Genomic DNA, 21771 nt, shown 5'->3' with positions numbered 1-21771 from the left:
AGAAAGTGTGTAGAGCATAATAGTCAATTCTGTTTGGGATTTCTTTAGTTGGGGATGTCTGTGAGTGAAATGGATGTGTAATTAAAATATGAGTCTGAGACTCAGGAAAGCCATCTGGGCTGGAAAAAAATATTGATTGAAGAGTCACTGGTTGAAACTGAAGCTAAGAATATGTATTACATTGTCCAGGAAAAAAATTGAAAAGATGAAGAAGTAGGACTCCTGTGACTACCAATTTTTAAGGAGAGAGAGAATTAGGCATTGAAGTCAGAACAGTTACATAGGGACCAATAGGGGAATTTTGAAGATGCTAATTAAAAAGTCTGTGTGGGATTTAACAATTAGTCCAATTCTTTGCCTTATAATAAATGAGGAACAGGTACAGAGAAGTTAGCAACCTTCACTGAAATGTCTTCTGACAAACACAAATTGTGGCCCTGAGGTAAAACATTTTCCACACATTCTATTCTTGACTGACTTTTCCTTTTATATTTGACATTTTTATCTTGAATCTTACTATTGTGTGATTTTATTTTAAAGATCTAAGATGTATATAAATAACTACAGAAAAAAATAGATTTGTGTAATTCACTTCAGTTTTCCAGGGTCACCTATCTGCATGCTATGATACTAACATAAGCTTCTGAAACTATATAAAGCCTTTCTGTTAATGAATCAGAAGTAATATTTGTCAGTGAATCAGAATCTGAGAAAAAAGGCATAGTAAACATTTGAAATATGCTGTGGCATTAATGAAGCAAAGAGAAAATTATTATTTCCATTAGTTATATAGCCCATGAGTTCTCATCTTGCCTAATTCCCAGAATAGCAGACAGTTTGGTAAATTGTATCAATCTATAACCTGTTAGTATCAATAGCCTCTCTCTCTCTCTGTTGGGATTTTTATGATTATGTTACAGACAAAATTGATTAGTTCTGGTCTGTTCCCATGGAAACAAAATTATGTCAGAGGTTGTAAATTTGCCATCTTCAAGGATGGAAAGTTGCTCTGTGTCATACAACTTGAGAGATTAGAAAAAAAAAATCCACAGTGCTTTCATATCCTTGATGATGAGAGAGCGAATTTGGGGGGAAAGACTGTGCCCATTACTGAGGATAGGATGCCATGTTTCCTTGGTATCAATGAAAGAGACTATTAATAAGAAGGGCATAATCTAAAAGATGAGATGGGCCAATTAACTGTCTCTGACTGAAGAAAGTTATTAATTTTTTCCAAAGAAATTCTCATTTTCAGTTAATGATTGTCCAGTATTTGCTCTGTTCTCAGGTGGCATATGTGACTAAGAGCACAATATTTTCCTGAAGGCATATGCGGAGCATTCAGCACATTATAGTGATAACCACCGAACACTCTTCAAGGCAGAATTAAGTATTATTTCCCATATTTCAAAAGAGTTTTGAATTAGCATCTAGTTAGTGTACCTACTTAAATAGGTGGCTTTGAGAATTAATAATAAAAATATAGAAAATTCTTGCTAAATTATTACTGTGTCTCAGACACTCTGCCATGTAATTTTATGTATGTTAACTCATTTAATTTTATGAGGTTGGTACCATTATTATTCTCATTTTACAGATCAAAAACCCTTGGTGCAGGTAGGTTGGATAAGTTACTCAAGTTATAAAAGTAATAAGGAGCAAGAATTTGAACCCAAGTAGTTTGAAAAATAGCTGAGCCCCAACCCTATGAAATAAGATTTTCCATTCATATTTTCTGAAATGGAATTAGGATAAATCAGTAGCCTTATTGGGAAGTTACTATATATAGAGGCCCCTGGTAAGAATGGGATGTGCAACCTAAGAAATGTAACAATATAGTCCTTACCCTTGTTTTAATGCAGAAGATAAACAGGAGTGAGTTAATAACAAACATAAAACCCACATCTAATAGATACATATTCACATATATATTAATCACTTGGAGTTATGTAAAGGTAAACTAAAAGCCAAGGCGAGCTCCTTCTGTGTCATGGCCCTCTTGCCCTCAGGGTGGTATCAAGGAACTGAGCATTATTCCACTGGCCTGAATAAACCTATCCAGAAAGTACCTAGCAACGGTATCACTATGTCATGGCCAAACACAAATGAATTTTAGACTTTCTCTGCCATTGTTCCCTTCCTGTTTCCTAACAATGGCTGTCTATGTATACATATTATTTCTTGATTTGTTAACTGTTTAATGAGAGAATCTTAAAGATTCTGCCTTTCCCTCTCTACCTGGACTCATTGTCATGCCTCTGGAAAAAAAATGCCAAGTATGAAAGCACAAGCTCATCTCTGTTTCAGAACAATTTTTATCTTGGAAATAGTAATTAGTTTCTAGGAAATGATGTTCCCTGTGACTTTGTCCTTATCAGATAGCTATCAGCTTAAAGAGACAGCTAGTAACTAATAACAGATGTTAAGCCAACATTTCAGTAGATCAGCATCATTTGTTTTATTAGTTTCAGAATTTTTCTGTTGTATGTTCACAAACTGAAGTAAATTGTGTGTTCACTGCCCAGCATCCATTCCACTGCAGACAACTCCTCCAAGCCCCTTGCCAGTCATTGGTTAAGGAATAGGTATGTAGTCCAATTCTGGCCAACAAGAGGTGAGGGGAAGTTGGCTAAATACGTGTCTATAAAAGGTATCTTCACTCCTAAAAAAGAGACTGAGAAGGAGACAATTCTCTGTCCTCTGGACCTTATTGCATTGGGGTCTGATACCTGGCACTCCTTCAGTTAACTTACAACCAGAGGGGATACCATTTTGAGGGTGAGGCTGACACACCGAGGGTGGCAGATCACAGAGACAGATTTACCCCTGGGCTCTCCATGGATCGCTCAGCTCTTGAACCCATACAACCTCTGCACGGCTTGTTAGGTTCAATAACCATCCTTTTTGACTAAGACAACTTTAGACAGCTTTTCTAGTTAGGTTCAGCTGATACACTAAACAAATAAATACTCCTCTGTTGGTTCAAAAACTTGGCCAGACCAGAAGCTAGCATACAACCAAATACTAATCACATATTTGGGTGTCCTTTTCCCCATGCAAATAGGTGCACTATGGATCCAATTACCAAATAAATATAACAAAATTCAATTGTATAAATACAGTCCTGGGTAATTTACTAAATACATGGGACAAATATCTCTCTTGAAAGAAAAAGAAATAAAAAGCTGTGTTAGTCTCTCATTCTTACATCAATAGCCTTTGGCCTCAGTCTACTCCCTGAAGTCCTCTCTGCCAGGTCCCTAAGTGTTTGCCTCTCTGCAGGAACAAACTAGTGTGGAGGATGGAAATCACTCCTCTGCCTTCTTTTTGTCTTGATACAGCTCTTCTTTTGTTAGCTAGTAAAGACCCTAGTTTACTTTCCACAAACACAAATGTATGCATGCTAGTAGTTTAGATAGTCACAGCACCTTTTTCCAGAAAAGCTCCAGGCCACTGTTGGGAATTACCTCATATATTCTCATACTATCCCTAGAAGTGAGTCTGTGTTTTTATTCCAGTAAGTCACTCTGCCACAAATTCTTGACAGATACCTCATCCCTGAGGAACTCTGATGTGGCTTGGTGTCAGCTTTCTTGCTCCATGATCTGTGTAGAAAGGGAACACAGGTGAAGTTAGTCCAGCATCTTTGGCGTTTGGGTTGATGTGGGTGCTCCGCCTCTAGGTCTGGGTTTCTGCACTTAGTTTATGTAGATACAGCTCTAGATCAAGAAAGCAGTGTTGTTAGAAAGAAGGTTGTCTGAGCCTTGTGAGCAGCCTGCGCTTGTGAGCTCTAGGAAGGAAGGGACCAGGAGCCAACTGCCAGGATCCTGGGTGGGGGTGGGGCTCCCCTTCCTCCTTGGGCAGCCTTGATTCAATCACTCTTTCTGAAGGCATGCCGGGGTCTTCAGAGCATCTTCCTGCTCTTCACCTCCTACTTCCTCCCTTTGCTCCCCTTTTTACTTCCCCTTTGTTTCTTTACTTCAAATACCAGAAAGACCAACGAGGTAGATCAGCAGAGTATGGGGTCCACATTGGTGTGGTGGGTCCTTATTCTAGTTCTTTTTAAGTTCCCTTTCCTCTCCACCTAAAACTCCATTTGATTGGCTAAACTAAGATAAGACTAATAAACCTTACTCAGTGGCTTCTAAGTGTAAATTTTAGACAAGCAGAGTTAAAAAATACAGCATGCTAAACCAAGGCATATTATTAACCTGACTATAACAACCTGATGTCATATTCCTTTGAGTGACTAGCAATGGCTTAGCCAGTTAAACCAATAATTATTTCAAAGGACAATATATGTAATTTCAAAATCAGCAATTGATATTTAAAACTGCTTAGTTCAGTTCACTTACACAATGTTCATAAGCCAAACTGGTCTTTCATTGTCACCAGTTAATTTCCTTTTACTATTTACTCTGACAAAACAAAACACAACAAAACAAAACATTGAATCTTACCTTTTACTTTTAAACATAGTCTTTTAAAATCATTGTCTCCATAAGAGAGAGAACTTAACTCTGAAGTCACCAATCTTTAATCTGTCAGCAGAATAATCTTTCTAAAATATATATCCTACCTTTATTAAAATTTGTCAGTGGCTCTGTGACTTATAGTCACTTCAGCAGAGTGTACAGGTACCTTTATGATCTGGCCTCTGCCTCTCCTCTCTTACAGTAACACAGAGCTGGCTCAGCCATTCACTAGTATGTGACATTGAACATACTGCCCAACCAATCCAGTTTTTTGTTTCCCATCTGTTAATGGGGATTATAATATCCAGTGAAACAGGGTTGTTAGAATTAAATGAGATTTTATACACACACACACACACACACACACACACACATCCATCCCTGTAAAGTCACTCATACAGTAGTTGGTATAAAGTAGGCTTTCCATAAAAGCTGGAGGTTTTAGTAGTATTAGAAGTAGCAATGACAGTAATAATATTATTATAGTTATTATTTTTCTGTAAAGTGGCAATAATGATACTAATAACAACCATCAGAGCTTGAAACATTAAATTGTTAAATAAACTTAAAACCCCCTTCAATAAGTGTTAATTCCCTCTACTTTATAGCCAAGAACTTAATAAATACTACTTCCCCTCTCTTCACAACACACAATTAACTGGGTTTGCAATACCTTGCTCTCTAGTCTGATATATAATAAGTATGATGTTAAATAACTAAAATGACCATTGAGATATATTTCCAAAATACTTAAAGTCTTTTCTTTGGGGACTTGGAGGGGGATGAACAAGGAGGGTTGAGTATCTGAGAGGAACTAAGAAGTTAAGGGGAAGCAGAGAAATGGAGTTTGAGAAGGCATTCCAGAATGTTCTTATTTGCTCAAGTTCTCTCTTGACTCTCTTCCCTTGTGAAAATCACTGATTCATGAATCAGAGAAATATATCTCATGACCTGGGCTCCAACAGGGAAAGAGTTCTTCCAAACCCAGGTACTGTTGGGAAAGATTAGTGATTTCTACATAGGCCCTCATGCTCCAATTTTGGCCTCAAACTTCAAGTTGCATTATCTATTAATACTATCTTCATCTCAGTCATCCTTAAAAGTAGACCATGGTTTACAGATTAACCATACTACAAAATTAAACTACTGAGTTAAGAGGAGAATGAAGATTCTTTAAAGTAGTTCTGAACCCCATGGAACATAATAATCACTTGGGCTACTTGTTAAAAATGCAAATTTCTGGGTTCAATCTCGGACATTCTGAAAAGCTGGTCTGGAGCAAGGCCCAGGGAGCTGTAAGTTTCCTAAATGCATCTGGTGCCGGTAGCACATGGATTTGAGAAGGCTGCTCTGAAGGAAAGTAGAGGTTACTAGGACTATGAGATGGGTGTTGTATAATCATGGCTGGATTTAGCTCTAATATTCCCAGTAGGTAAGAAAAAGTGGAAGCACATAGGATCACATGGATTTTATTGTATTTTAGGAAAAACAAAACAAAAACTATTCCTAAAAGCTATGTATAAAAAGACAAACTTTCTCCAAGAACTAAGATGAGAGAAAAAATATTGCTTAAGACACAGCATAAGGGACACTAGGTAATATGCTTAACAGATGTCTTAAATTTAATTTCACCGAAGACCCATACAAGGTTAAATCACATCTACTAATGGCTAGTTAAACTTACTGAATTGCATTGAGAAGGTGAGAAGATGCTTCAGAAACTACCTTTAGATTATCTAATACAAATATTGGATGTGGAGATCCCCTTATGAAATCGTCTTAATAGAATTTCAGCATTTTGGAAATTAAGGGGCAGTTCTTCATGCCATGAATGAGTGGTATCTCAAAGAGCCTGATAGAGATTTTATCCTGAAAAGGTGGGTAGCACCACCTTTTGCTGAGGAACCTTTGACAAAGTTGCTTTAATTGTATTGTTTTTATTTCTCTTTTTACTATTAATATTATTCATTGTAATACTAATATCAACAATTGAATTTTCTAGAGATGAGTTTGTTTACATTCCCTTTTGTCTTTACTTTATCCTGACAATTTATTTATCTTTATTTAAGAACTAGTCCTCAGGGTTTTAAAATTCTTTGTCTTATTCCAGCTTCATTGTTTTTAGCCATCATTTTGCCTCTTTAGTTTATCCATTAACTATTTTTGGCCATTTATGCTATTTGCTTTCATTTCAATCCATTTTATCTTCCTTTATTCTGACAACATGATATACCTGCCTCAGAATTTTCCAGATCAAAGCCATTTCTGTCATGCATCAGGCTGTAAAACTCTGGGGACTCAGCTCTTTGGTGCAAAGGCTGAAGTAGATCCAAAGCCTACAAGCTCACCAAGGACCTCACAGACTTTGCCAGCAAGTCCCAGGCAGGGATTCCCCACGGGAAAGGGGCAGCATGCTCTCTGGGTGGGAACACTGGTTGGCTCTTCAGTGTCTCTAATAGTCATTCTCTACGAGCTGCTCACTGGATTTTAAGACATGAGGCCCTTATCACAGAAATAATTAATTTCAAATGGCCAATCGCCAACATATGCAGAAAACACTGGAAGTTTGTCTAGGAAAGAAACCATACATCCACTTTTCTGGGTGCTCGAGAGATACTCCCGGATCAAATCTGTCCATCAGAAAGCTTCATGGTCCATATTAACTTAAAGCTAGGATTGCATTCTGGGAGTTGTATATAATTTATTCCTGCCTTTACTCTTAAAATGTTGAGCCTAGGAGGCTCAGAGCTAGAGGTACATTGTGAAAGAGTAACTTCTTTAATCCACAGTCTTTAACAGGTTTATCATCTACATTTTCTACATTTTCCTTGTCTTCAACTTCCTATTGTGCATGAATTTTTAAAAATATACCATTTTACATCACTTTTTTATAAAAAGGTGGGATATAATAAGTAATAATCAAATTCCTCTAAATACATGACTTAAATGATTTATTTGTTGTTAAGCATGAGTCTATGCTTCTTAAAAGTAAGCCATTTTTTCTAAAGGACTATTCTTAAGTTTATAATGAAGATAAATATTAAAAATTGAGCTTGGAACCCGAGGGTTAGAAAGGATCTTTCGGTCTGCCTACTGTCACTGTTTGGGTGTACAGCCGTGGTCTTTAAAATTTAGCGTCAAAATCACCTGGAAGCACCAGAATCACTGTCTGTGCAAATACAGCTTGCCAGGCCCCACCCCAGAGTTGCTTATTCTGTAGATGTGGGTCGGGCTGCAAAACCTGTATGTCCAACAAGCAGAGAGATGCTGCTGATGCTGCTGGCCCAGGAATCACACTTTGACAAAGACTGGCTTATAGAGTCCAGAAATTTCTTTTTATTGCAGCTAGAAACATACGTGCCAGTCATATTGCTCTCGCTTTAGTAATTTCTCAAAGATGACAGCCACAGCTTTTCAGACCCATTTGTTCATTCACTTAATGTCCTGTGGCGTGATTCCCCTGAACCTGGAATCTTGAAATGATTTATGGTAGTATTTCACAGAAGCCTCAATAGTTTCCTGTCTCCCCGTTTGCAGCCTGATTCCTGTCTAACCTATTTTCACCAGCAGTCCAAGTGAGCTGGGGAAAAAAGAAATCAATTATGTCATTCCTCTGCTCAGAAGCCTCCAGGAGCTACCCAGAGAAAAGACCAAAATCCTACCTACCTACCTAAATCCAGCAGTTGCCTCTAAGGCCTTCCAGTTACCTAGCTAAACCGTCTCCTGCTGTCCTCTTCTTTCACTCCTTTCTAGCCAGAGTGGCTTCTGGCTGTCCCCGCACCTACAGGCACACATACACTGTTCTCTCAGGAAAGCTCTTTTTCTAGGTGGCTGAACGCCTAATTCCTTCATCTGACTTTAAGTCTTGGCCAAAAGTTTAATTACTCAGAGACCAGCTGTCTTCCCCTCCAGCTCCTTACCCCATTCTGTTGTGTCCGAAACACTTATCACCTTATTATATACTACATAATTTGCTTTTTTATAATGTTCATTATCCATTTTCTGTCTCTTTTGGGTAGAAATAATCCTCAAGGGTATGGAATAATTTGTTCACCGGTGAATGCCAAGTGCTTAGAACAATACATGGCATATAGTAGGTGCTCAACAGGCATCTTTTAGATAATAGAACTATTTAATTTTGTTTCTCAAAAATTTAATATATTTTGTTTAATTTACTATTAGAAATTTAAACTACAAGTACTCTTTAGAAAGTCCTATATTCTATTTGTGGCAGTATATTTTATAATAGCAAAGTCTAGGAAAACTGAAATGTCTGTTAAAGTTTGTTAAGTAAATAAAGTAACTTAGTTTTGTATCATACAGCCATTAGTATGATAAAACATAAAAGAAAAAGAGCCAAATGCTCTGTGTCATACTTCCTAGTTGTGAAGTCCTACTTAATCTAGATCAAAATACACACATGGAAATTCTGTTTTATCTCAAAGATATGTGTATAAATATACCAAATTTACTAGACATTCTAAAACAAAGCAAACTGAGGACTTAATGCTTTACTCAAAGAATTCCCCACTCTGGAATGTCTTAGAGAAGTAATAATAATGATAATGAAGAACATGGACTAAGCACTTGCTATGTGCCAGGCACTGATTAGCTTATTTAATCTTCACAATAACCCTTGAAATAAATGGGATTATTGTCTTCATTCTGCAGATAAGGCAACTCTAAGGTTCAGAGAGAATAAGTGTAATGTGTTCAAAGTCATATGGCGAGTCAAATGGTGCCACCAAACCCAGTGTCTTTTTTTCTTCAGAAAAACTAATCAGAGTTTCTCCAAGAATATTTTACCTGTCTGCTTCCCCAGCTCCATCTTACATACTCTCCCACATGTATGCTCTTCTCCAATCAAACTGACCTGTTTGCCATTCCCTGAAAGTCCCCAGCCTCTGTCTCTGGCTTTCAAAAACATTACCCCTGCCTAAGATACCATTCACCACCAATCATTTCCTGTTAAATCCTGCACAAGTGATATTGCCTGCCTCTGAATTTCCATAGCACACACATATTGTTCTAAAAATTTGCATAATCATAATAATATTCTGTCTTGTTATTAAGGATGAGTGTATGCCTTCAACATTTACTATAAAATTGTTTGAAGAAAAGGATTTTATTGACTACCTACCACAGTAACCAGGACATTATTAGATATCTGTTGAATACAGTTATCTAAAACAAATTCATCAAATGCCCTGTCCAGTGCAGTAGCCACTGGCCACATGGAGGAGTTGAGCACTTGAAATGTGGTTAGTGCCAAATTTTGAATTGATAATGTTTTGGGCATATTAAGTTAAATAAAACATAACATTAGTAACATTACTGTTACTTGTTTCTTTTGTCTTTTTTATGTTAACATCTAGAAAAGTTCAAAGTACATATGTGTGTCTCATTATGTTTCTGTTGGACAAGACTGGTCTAGTATTTACCTGTTCCCTCCTTCACCCTCCTCCAAGTGATCACACCCGTCAAAAAAAAAAATGCATGAATTAAGAAAGGGGCAATCCCCCATTCTGAGATGCATTAAAAGGGAGGGGGGCTCTTTCTGGATTGGTAATTTTTCTGTTTTACTTGGTCAGCTTATTGTTTTTGTCTTTAAGTCATAAGATATTGGAACAAGAAACTGTATAGTGAAAAAGCTACGTTGTCCATAAGCAAACATGTGAGCATGATCACGTCAGTTTCCGAAGCAGAAACCACATTTCTATCCTAATATAACAGAATTGTGGGAAGCTCTCTATTGTGAAGGAAATTGGCATTGTGGCAAATAGAAAGCAAACAGCGTTCTGAGAACAATAGCCGATCCTTGATCCGTAGTGCCTCCCTAACACCGGTTTTGCTGTGGCCATGGGGGAGAGCCCTCCGAGTTGCCCTCGGCCTCCTTTTTCCTCCTGCTTGCTGGTGCTGTGTGCTTTAGGCAGTTCTTTCCAGGCAACCACAGACTGTTTACTGACTGTAATCAAAATGACAGCACACTGTTTTCACAACTGAGTGTTATGAGTCGATTGCCTTTTTCACTTGGCAACCTGAGGGAGCTTAAAAACTGGGATCTTGAGGTACAGCTTGCTTCAAGATGGTGGTGCTTACTTCCTCAATGTTACCTGCACTTCTTTGAGGTTTAAACTACAGAGGATGGAGGTTTCTCTGCCTGGAGCAGAGAGGCTGCAATCCCTGCCTTCAGATGCGTGCTGGTGGTAAGCTCCACAGAACCCAGGCTGATTTAGACGGGGCCGAAGGTCAGCCGTCACGTGCTTCCTCCCCAGTCAGAACCTCGCCACGTGAGGCGCCCTCTACAAAGCCCGCTCCGTGAGCGGATGGCTGTAATGCCGTGGAATCTCATCACCCAGAGGTGGGGCCGCACAGGACAGGGTCCCACGATGGGAAAGCGTTCCCTGTCCCAACTTTTTAGAAACAAGATGTAATGAAACGATAAGAGAGGGAGGAAAGCCGCTGGAGGGGAAGGAAACCTGCGATCCAGGTAACCTGAATTCTGGACTCGTCTTTACCATCGCTTCCTGTGACGTACTGAACACTCAGCATCTCAGTTGTTCAATGTCCACATGTGTAGTGGGGGAAGAGAAGGGGAATTGACTAATTCACTTGTAGTGCCTCGTTTATCTCTTAAACTCTAGTTTCTGTGTCCAGACTCTGGGACTCTGAATTAGGTATAGGCTGGCGTTCATCTCTTCTGCCAGAGGATGAATAGCCTCATCCTCTGAACAAGGACCACTGAGCAGTGGACCAATCATGTAACTGAAGTAGGCTGTTGCTGCGTCTGTTAGAGGCTATATTCATATTCAGAGTACTTTAGTGACATAGGTGCTTGCTCAAATTTAAGTATGATTTTTGATGAATTAATACTATGAATGCTTTCAGCAGAGCATAGCTGGAAGGTTGGTTGCTGAAAAGATCTACTCCTCAAATCCCTTCTGACTCTAGATAGTTAATTCTGTTTGCATGATTTTTTCATGAAATGTTAATATAAAAAATCTCATCTGAGAAAAAGTCTACACAAATAGGAATTTTTTATAAAAATAACAAAACTGTCTTGTTTTCAGTGAAATATAACAAGTCATTTGGTTAAATCCCTCCCAATAGGGCCTTTTGAAGTAAAGCAAAGGTGAAAATATCTTTCCTAGGATCGGGATTCAAGATCTAGAGGGTCTGTGTTTTAACTTGAGCCATTGAGCACATCACTGGCACCAAAATGAGAGCAAGGCCTGCGTCACTGCCCCGTGTGAAGGGTGGCCGAGGGCTTTTACTGCTGCAGGAACACTCTGCTGGGCAGTCCCTGCGTGTAAAGATGGGAGGGATGCTGTTCACCCCCTCAATTCTTTTGTGGCTAAAGAAAAGCCAGAATGTCACAGGTAAGAGAAAATTACATGTGACACAAAATCTTACTTCAGACAGGCACTGCAGCAGCCACACCCGAGGAGAGTCGAGACAGGGGCAGCCTTGCTGTTTCGGCCCTTCCCAAGATGGAGGGTCTCACAGGTAAGACCCTGGCTAGCTAGGGCAGCAGTCATGAGAAAAAATGTAAGTAAGATCTGAAGGGAGAAGTTGCAAGGAAGGACAGACCCCAAATCTGGGGTGCTGCTACAGTGTTGCAGGCACGCCACCTGGATTAGTTCCTCAAGGACATAGATAATTCAGGATTCTGATAAAATCGCCTGTGCAAACCTGCACATTGAATTCACTCATTCTTCAAGTGCCTGCCTCCCCTTAAAAATTTAAAAGACTTGTTTTTAGAGCAGTTCTAGGTTTACAAAAAAAGTGGTTCGAAAGCACAAGGAATCCCCCACATCAAGTGTGCCTTTTTATGTCTTAAATATTTAGTCTTCAATTTTTTTTATTCAGGAAGAAATTAAGAGAATAAATAGAAAACATGTTGTCATGCATAAAATTCCCCAAGTTTAGCTTTCCTGAGGTGTATGGATTTTTTTTTAAAAAAGCATGTATTAATATACAATAAAATTGTTCTCATAGGTATTATCTGAAACTTGGCACCACTATAGTCCATTTAATGGGTATTTAAAGGAAATGTGCTTTACAATGACTCAGAATAATTTTAAGACTCCAGGTAAACAACATATCTAACAAACATGTAAGAAAATGATCACTATTGTGGCTTTGGATGTGTACCTTAACTCTTGTGTCCATTTGCATGGAGATCTGCATCATGATTTTTATGTGCCCTGCCACTTTTTATTTCCACCTAAGCATTACCCTTTCCCTTTTCAGAATATGCTAAATGCTTTTGAATGACAAGCTGGCGTGCTTTCCCCCAAATAATCAAGTTAGTTCTCACAGTTGTTAACCGTGTTGGTGGAGGGAATGGTCATATCACCAACACATTTTTTACTCCCTCCATACACTGACTAAATAAGATGACTCTTCTTCAAAAAACATTCCTTCTGTGGTTCAGGTTTTCACTCTGAATATTTTACGAGTTAGTCAATTATATTTTCATTGTAGACTATCCAAGTACTCTTTCTATGAAGGTAGGATGGAATTTTTTTAAGGAAATGATCCAATCGCAGTTTGAGAACCCAAGCACTGTTTCTAGCCTCGAACACAATATTGTATTCCTTTTGTTTACCCAGCTTCCTGCTTCAAAATATGGATATTGTCATCCTGACATATAACAGATCTTTTCTACATGAAGATAATTTTGCTGACCAGGTTGACAGAAAGATAGTGAAGAAAGCATACTTAAATAGCAATATTAAAGGATGCTTTGCTAGAGGAAAGAAGTTAGGATATTATCCATTCTGAAGGACATAGAGGATTGTTTTATTAAAGGCTGCCACAGTCTTCCTCCTAGCTGTGGAAAGGACTATGGAAACCAACATAGAAAAGCAGTTGGGGTGTTAACCCAGCAAATGTCTCCTTTAAAGAGTTGAAAAAGCTGACTCACCTTACTAATAGAATTCCTTTTGAGAAATGCAATTCATTATTAATTCCCCTTAGCTCTTGGGTTAATTCATTTCTTTCTCAGAAATACCACTCTCTGAAAATACATTTTAAAATGCATTTTGGCTTTTAAAAATTTGTTGGTTTACAGATCTGCCTCTCCTCTAAACCTGCCATAATTGCAATTTTGAAAATTAGAAATCAATGTCTTCTTTCCAGCCGTATGACCTGGACATTCAGAGTATCTTTCAATAGACTCTTATTTGATTATTTAAGACTTAACATTCAAAGGAGCAATTTATCAGGTACAGAATAAAGAGAGTGAATCTCTGGCTGTACAAAGTGAAGTTCACAGATGCTTATCTCCTAATATGCACAATTGTTTTTATTGTTGGTTTGCAAAATATGCCATAACCGGCAGGTGGCTTAGCTTTTAAATAGAGGTAAGGATCAGAAGCACAATTTGAAATATGAAACTGCTTAAACATATAGAATAAATACCAGCCTTTTCAACCAAGCTAGAACTGGACATGAATGTTATTTTCTTAAGTATTTGCGTAGTCTCTTAACACATCCACTTATTAGAATTTCAAAATTATTTTGAAGGTCTTTTATGGTTTTCTTTCACTTCTCTAGCCAAGCTTTAATTGGCTTCTATTATTTTTCTCTGCTGTCCTTTAGTCAATTGGTTCTTAAACCCAGTTGCATATTTGAATTATACCTGCAGAACCTTTAAACAAACCCTGATCCCCAGACTCAGCCCCAGAGAATCTAACTGAACTGGTCTAAGGTGAAGCCAGCACTGCCCTTTTCAGGCTCCCCTGGTGAGTCCAGAGTGCAGCCAGAGCTATGGACCACACTCTGAATATGCTCATCATAGTCTTTACCTCTTTCTCTTTCCTCTTAGAATATTTGCATGTCTGTCTCCCTTCAACTTTTTTTTCCTCCTGTCATTTTTACTACTGAGGCTTTAAAAATCTAATTTATTTCATTTCTAATTTTGCTTTTTCTTTCTGATTTTCCATTTACTGGTACTGGCCAAGAAGTTCTTATTCCAAGCACATACATTTGATATGTATTCTTATCTAATACTACTAAGTATTTATGTCAATGCAAGAGAATACATATGACTGTGAATTATACTTTTGTCTGTTCCTCCAGTGGTAATATAATACTATACTTTAATTTTGGTATAAATATGTAAAGATTGATAGTAGAGCCCAATACATTTGTTGAAAATGAATATTAAGAATGGATTTACTTGAATAGTAATCATCAAATGGTCATCAAAATATACCAATATATTTTAAAACTTTGAGACCATATGGGACTCAAAGACAAATATCCTATTAATAATATTTTTTTTACCATTCCACAGCTAAAGGACATATATTTTCCCTAAATTTAAAGCTTTAAAGACAAATTTCAGTTGTACCAGAACAAGGCAAAAGTGGGAATATAGTGTATCACATCAACTAATATATCAGGAACTAGAAATGCACAGCAAGGGTAGCATTAATAGCAACAAAAGAAAAGAAAAAAAAAGGATCAGTGATACAAACATATATATCACTGTATATACAAATATGTGTGTGTGTGTGTGCGTGTGTGTATAAATGTATAAATGTGAACAGGAAAAGCTAAAATATGGAAGGTAATATTCAAAGCTTTGAAATGAAAGAGATGGAAAATGGTGGGCAGTTGGTTGAGCCTGGAGTAATAGACAAGAAATCTGAGTGCAGTTGTGGCCGTGCCTCCAAATACAGACAAGCCATTTCCTCTCTCTAAGGTTTATTTTCCCTCACTGGTAAATACACTGGTTGGATTGTCAAAAGGAAAAAAGAACCTAGCCCAACATCCCTTGGCCACATCTTGCCAGTAGGTATGTCTTATTGGATCTGTCCAGGATTGTAGATAATTTGAAAAAGATGACAACATTTAACAAGCTGGAGGTTTTTAATAAAAATCTGGATTTTCTGTTTCTTTGGAGGACTCATTTGCTCCAACAATCTCCTGCCTTAAGATGGAGTTTCCTCTCTTCAGAAAGGGCCTGGGCTATGGAGTTCCTTAGTCCCAACCTGACTGATTTCACTCATTTTTCTTAACTGCTTTTCCCATGTAGGAATTTCAGTTTGTTTTCTTGAAAATGTATCCTTAAGGTCATTTCCAACCATGATATTAGTTCCATGAAAAGAAAATGCTCAGAGTACTTTGTTTAGGTAGAACCAAAATAACTTAAAAGGGGAAAAATAAATGTCACCAGCAAAACCACTAAGGAGACAGGAAAACTAACAAACAGGTGACCAGTTCTCAAAGACAGGTGTAGGCACCTAAGGTAAGTCCTGTTAAGTCTCACACAAGAATTTTTAGGGTTCTAGTTCAGAAGTACAATGCCACTTAACAGTAAGGCCTGGAATTCAGTGAATTCTTCCCAGTTTGAGCTCTTGGGAAAGGAAAAGGACAGAATGTTCTGTATAACCCAAGTTAAGAATAAAGTGTGTTCTGAATATTAAGAGATTAAAATTCCCCAAAGTGAGCTTCTTGGCAGAAAATGGCCAAAGTTATTTAAAGTGACTTCCCATCTTTGAATTCACCCATTGAATAAAACAATATTGAACTCCTGTTTAATAATTTAAGGACCCTCATTTCTTTCACTTTGCCCTAGCACAGAACTTAATCACATGAAGTGCTCCCTATATGCAGTCTCCAAAAGGATTACAGAAATAACTCAAGACCTTTAAAAGTTTCTTCTGAACTAAAATAACCCCTGATAATTCCCTTACACAACCAGCTAGCATATATATTTATATGCACTGTATTTGTACATAATATATACATTTAATATTGCAAACCTGTTAGTTTGCAGTTGAATTCTTCTGTAGTGGCTAATTATATGTCTGGATGTAGATTCATATTTCAGGTACTCAAACTGCCTGTCAGGCAGTTCATAGAAGAAAGCATGTCTTTGTGTAGGAAGAGAGCAAGATTTTCTTTATTACCATAATCCAAGTAAACAAAAATTAACACTATTTTTCTCTGATATAGGTATCTACACTTGTTATAACCCATTAAAATGTAGCCAATGAGTGTGTTAACTTTACCCCTGAGTGAAGAATATCATATCAAGTAAAGCCGAACTAAAAAGTAGCTTCCTAATAGTAGATAGATATGTGACCTTGCAGCACAAGCAACAATAGTTGGCTTTTATCCTTCCCAAATGTTATAACTGCCTCAAAATAGTTAGAACTACTACGTAGCTCAGAGAGCAAGTTCTATATTGAATTGCCACTAAAATTGTTCATGGGGTAAAATTCAAGTGGAATCAAAGATAATTTAGAATTAAAGTTAATCATAATTTAAAAATAGGTCCTAATGGTGCTTACATATAGGAGTAGTGGGTAATCGATCCTTATAGGTTTGGAAAACTGATAACACAGCCATCAATATTAAGGTGGAATGAATGATATATTTTTAGGTGACAAATGAAACATCAATTCCCAATCCTCAGTGAATTCACAATGTTCCTATATGTGAATGATAATGAGAAAAGGTGATCTGCACAGCCAGCCATGCAAAGGAATCCCACTGTCTAGTCATATGTTCATTCTTTGGTGGAAGAAAAAGCATTTCTCTTAAATGCTTATACGTAATGGGTGCTTTCAGTTAACTTCAACCCTAAAAATAAGGATTCACAAGAGCTGGAATGAACTAGAGTCAAGAAAGATGGACGAACAACAAATTCCAAGCAGAGCCTTGTCTCATTGTGTGTGTGTGTGTGTGTGTGTGTGTGTGTGTGTGTGTGTGTGTTCGTACGTTGAAGCCTCTCAAACTCTCCCCCCTCTGATCTGTCTGATCATGAGCCCACGCAGTCCTCTTGGCTGCCACACAGATGAAACTGACAGTGCAGTTACTTGAGTCAGTTTAAAGAAGCCCAGGGTGGCTGAAGGGGAAGGAATGGGAGGCCTGGGGTGCTGAAAGGACATGCCGGCTCTGGCTCCCAAACATCCCAGTAGCACACAGCTGTCAAGAGCACGAAGCTGCATGTAAATAAAACCTTTAGACGGAAGCAGGGGTTTTACAGTGTGTCAACCATTTCATCAGGGACAACTTGTCTTTCCACCTTTCAGTGATCATGAATCTGATTTAGGCAGCAGAGAGTTTGTGAATTGGTCACATAGTGAAAACATCCAGTCATTTCTGGTTTTTATGCTCTGTAACTTATTGGTCATAGTAGAAATTACTTCATATTTAAACATGGTTCTTGGTGAAACCTAGTTTTCTTTGTGAATCCTCACAAAGGCCTTTTGTCTAATAGGTGTATCTATTAAGGCACGAGTGAAATAAAGCCCTGTGCGCTTGTTAAAAAAAGAAGAAAGCCTTTGAAGTATGATAGTCCATGGTAAGATATCATCGGACAAAAGAATGGTCTTCCAGAAGGTAATGTGACAATTCCATAAACTCTCTGGGAAATGCCCAGGATGTTAGCACTAAGTGATATTACAGGGAACACATTTTTGTTGTTGTTTTTCAGTGAGGGCTCTCTTCCAGGATAATTATTCACTCTTCAACTACAGAATTTCTTGGCAGTTGCATTCTATTCTTCCTGTTGTGGTGGAAGATATTCTATCACCATCACCAATAATGGGGAACAGGGGAAGAGGGAAGGGTGGGCACTCAAGCATGTCACCGGATATATATAATAAACACTAAACAGACATTGTTTATTTACACAATCCCTCAACATATGCATTATCATTCCTATTGAATAGATGATGTAATAGAGGCTTAGAAAGTTTAAATACTTTTTCATTTAATAGTGCTGCTAGGATTCAGTCTGCCAGCCCTTTCTCCTAACCACTTCTCCATATTGCTTCCTGGTCGTTTCCAACATGGAAGGAACTGGCCAAGGACCTTTAAAACTTCTGTATCCCTCTATTTCTCAATTCCCAGGTTTAGAGAGCATCATTAATAGTAATGTATAATTCATTAAGAGTCAAAAATATATCAGGTTACAGTTAAACGGAAAAGGCAATTGGTAAAGACCCAGATAAGTTAGAATCATAGAATTTTAAAACTGTAAAGTGTTCTTATATACCTTTGACTTTTACTCTCATATTTTACAGGCAATAAAATGCACTTCAGTGATAGTGTCTTTACTGAGGTGACAAAACTCATTAATAGCAGATCTTGAGCCAGAGACCCAAGACTTCTAGCTCAGTGCTCAACCTATTTGTCTCTACTACACCACCAAATTACAGTATTATTTTTGACTTTACAAATGAAGTCACTGTTGGATTCTTCTAAAGAATAAGCTACTATAAATCTATCTGATATATCATTTAATCAAAACAGGTTTGATTTCTAAAAGTTTTCAAAGAGCACATTTTGTAAAGAACTCTGTACATTTGCTCTTCATATTGTGACTATGTATATACATAGACAAATAACTAAGAGACTATTGCAGCTATACCAAAAAAGCTAACATTCAAGGCCAAAATACAAGCATCCATTCATAAATGTAAAGAGTTCAATCAAGACCAGCTCTTGTGCTTACTCAGAACAAAGTTACTCTCATTCAGTCACCTGTAGGGAAACAGGGAGTGTACAATACACTCAAGGCAATTAACAGCCATTTCTGGGAGCCCCTTTCAAAGAAACAGTTTTCTTTATATCTCATGGTAGGAGTTCTGAAATACACAAGACCCAGGGCTTTTCTCTTAGGCAACCAGTATTTTATAATATTTTCAGGGGGAATATTATTAGTCCATATAAAATACTAAGTGAAAAATCAGTATTTTTACCATATCATTAGAAATTACAATTGCTTTTAAAACAGTGGCCTCAAGTTCTATTTTTAGACCCTTTTGACCAGTACAGACTAGAAACCCAGATTGAAGTCAGAGGTCTTTATTTTACATAGGGCCCACACTCTTTGGAGTAATTGTGATGAAATATTTCCATGCAAATTCTTACAAGCACTTATGCCTTTATCTTTGTTCTTATTTGCTACATTATACCACCTGTTGTATTTTTGAAAAAAGAAAACCTCTCTGATATTTAAAATCTTCCTTTCAATTAATACCTGTAAATTTTTTGCCAATAATTTCTTATTTTAAACATGATTGTTAATTTAATGAATCATTTGTTTATGCTATAATTTTTTAACTACAGAAAATATAGATTATTGACAAAAGTAAATAATTATTTTCAGCTCAATTGCTCTCCCTGGTAACTAATAATAATAGTAACAACAATAATAGCAACCAGTTATTAAATCTACACAGAAAAAATTAAACAGAAATATATCAAGCTTATGAGACAGTTCATCCAGAAGGTATAATAACCTTTAAGTCAATAAATTAAAAGGTAAATAATATAAAAATGAACATATTAAAATATAAAAGAAATAACACATAATGGAGCATTTAGGGATTATTTTATTATTAGAAGGTTATGGTTAGTTTTGGTGATCTTCTTCCCTCCATGAGAATAGATTATTTTGGAGAAAAATGATAATGTGTTTAAAACAGCCCAACACCTCTATATTGTTATTACTCCCTATTATACATGGCCTCTCCAAAGCTGATAAGTAAAAGACTAAAGCACAAGAATAATAGTGCCAATTTAACTATACATTTATGTTAAAAAATACTGGACACAGTAGACATTTAAATCATGCACATTACTAAATCCATTAGACTATCTTTGTGTAATAAAAAATATTTTCTCTGAATACAATGAATCATAACCACCTGCATATTTCAAAAACACCAGATCAGTAATGCCTAGTCTGTACTATAAGTCACCATTTCTAGACAGAGGATCTTTTCCTTTGAGAGATAAAGGAATAGTAAGCAGTTTACACATCAAATGATGTCTCTGGTTCCTACAATTTATATTAAAACAACATTAGATTAAAAATAGCAACGTGAAGATGATTTTAAAATAAGAAAAATGATTTTGTGGCTAGATTCTATGGTTCAGATAATTAAATGTTTTGCCAGCTTACCTGATAAAACAGAGCCGTATGGATCACAGCATAACAAAGCCCCGCATCCAAGATGGTTAGAGTGTAACGTGCCTTCCTCTGCAGTTGTTCAGATTTTGGGCTACAGAGGTTTACAATTTAATCACAGTATTTTTTTCCTCTGCTTTCTCTGTGGATAAGAAAACAAAGAGACCTTTCGAGAATCCTCTCTTCTTATGCCTCCGCTTCCTGTTCTGAGATTCACTCTATGGTACCCAACATATATCAGAAAACAGCTTTGAGGGGAGGAAAAAAAAAAAAAAAAAAGCTGACAACACTCAACGTGGTACCGCCATCTACTGGCAGACACACAAAACTGAACAAAAGAAAAAACATCACCAGTATAGTTTTTCATGGAGTAAAACATCACCTATCCATTGCCTATGTGTATGTACAAAGGGATTCTCTTACATTCCCAATATTTTCACCTCACAAATATATTTTTTAATTTTATAAATTTTCACCCATAACTAGTATAATAACAAAAAACTACAAATTCTGTTTGAAAATAGGTTTTTAGATAAGCTTATATCCTTCATGTAGAATTTTGCAAAATCTTTCCTGCAGCCTGTGGTGACCTTGCAAAAACTTTTTCTTCTCATCAGATGAATTCTTTCCTTGGAGAAGAGTGTAAATAACGCACATTCACTGAGAGTCTTTTTGTGTAGCTTTTTGGTAAAATATTGATAAAGAATAACCTTTGAATGTGAAAAAGTGTTCTATACTTAAGCGAGACCTAACTAATTTAGACCTGTGGATTGTTCTGTGGTGTGTAAATGGCAAGAGGAACAGTTGAAATTCATCTTCATGAATTAAACTAGTGTTAATATATTATTATATCTATGTCTTTAAAACACTTAAGAAAACATTGCAAGCATCACATAATACATAACCAAAATGAAAATGACTTATCAGTTTATTGAAAGAGATTCCTCAGCTAATCAAAGACTATTCATTTCCTTTGGTCTTTAATATTTAGAGCAAACAAATATAATTTTATTAGTTTATCATTAATTAAATATGTTCATATTGAGGGAGCACTTTAATGTATGTCAGGCACTATGTTAGCTTTGAAAAGACAAAACACACAGTACCTGTCATCAAGGAGCTTATGTATAATGAAGAGAGACAAATAGAGCAAAGACTGTATTTTCAAGCCATGTGCTCTAGGAGTGTTATGTACTTAGTTTGAATTCTAGCCCCCATTTTGCCTCATGGCAGAAAATAAATCTAGTCAGTCCAGTAGACTGGGTCACTTGAGGCTTTTTCCAGTGATTTCAGGTTCATTCTTAACCAGTGCGCAATATTCCGCGTCCACCTTGCTGTCTCACGGGGACCCGGCTA

The 21771-nt window shown here is 37.0% G+C and overlaps 1 protein-coding gene across 1 annotated transcript in view; it reads right to left on the bottom strand.

Moving 5' to 3' along the window:
• Window positions 1-20639, bottom strand: part of LOC130678827 (sodium channel protein type 3 subunit alpha) — a 113240-nt gene extending 92601 nt beyond the window's left edge. The window contains exons 1-2 of the mRNA XM_036884368.2: window positions 20410-20639; window positions 3468-3605 (exon numbers count right to left, since the gene is read on the bottom strand). The gene's annotated coding sequence lies outside the window, so the exon portion shown is untranslated. The remainder of the gene's footprint in view (window positions 1-3467; window positions 3606-20409) is intronic.
• Between the last annotated feature and the right edge of the window lie 1132 nt (window positions 20640-21771).

The sequence above is a fragment of the Manis pentadactyla genome, chromosome 8, assembly GCF_030020395.1.
Source record: "Manis pentadactyla isolate mManPen7 chromosome 8, mManPen7.hap1, whole genome shotgun sequence".
Taxonomy (NCBI): Eukaryota; Metazoa; Chordata; class Mammalia; order Pholidota; family Manidae; genus Manis; species Manis pentadactyla.
This window is presented reverse-complemented; position numbering and strand designations above follow the sequence as displayed.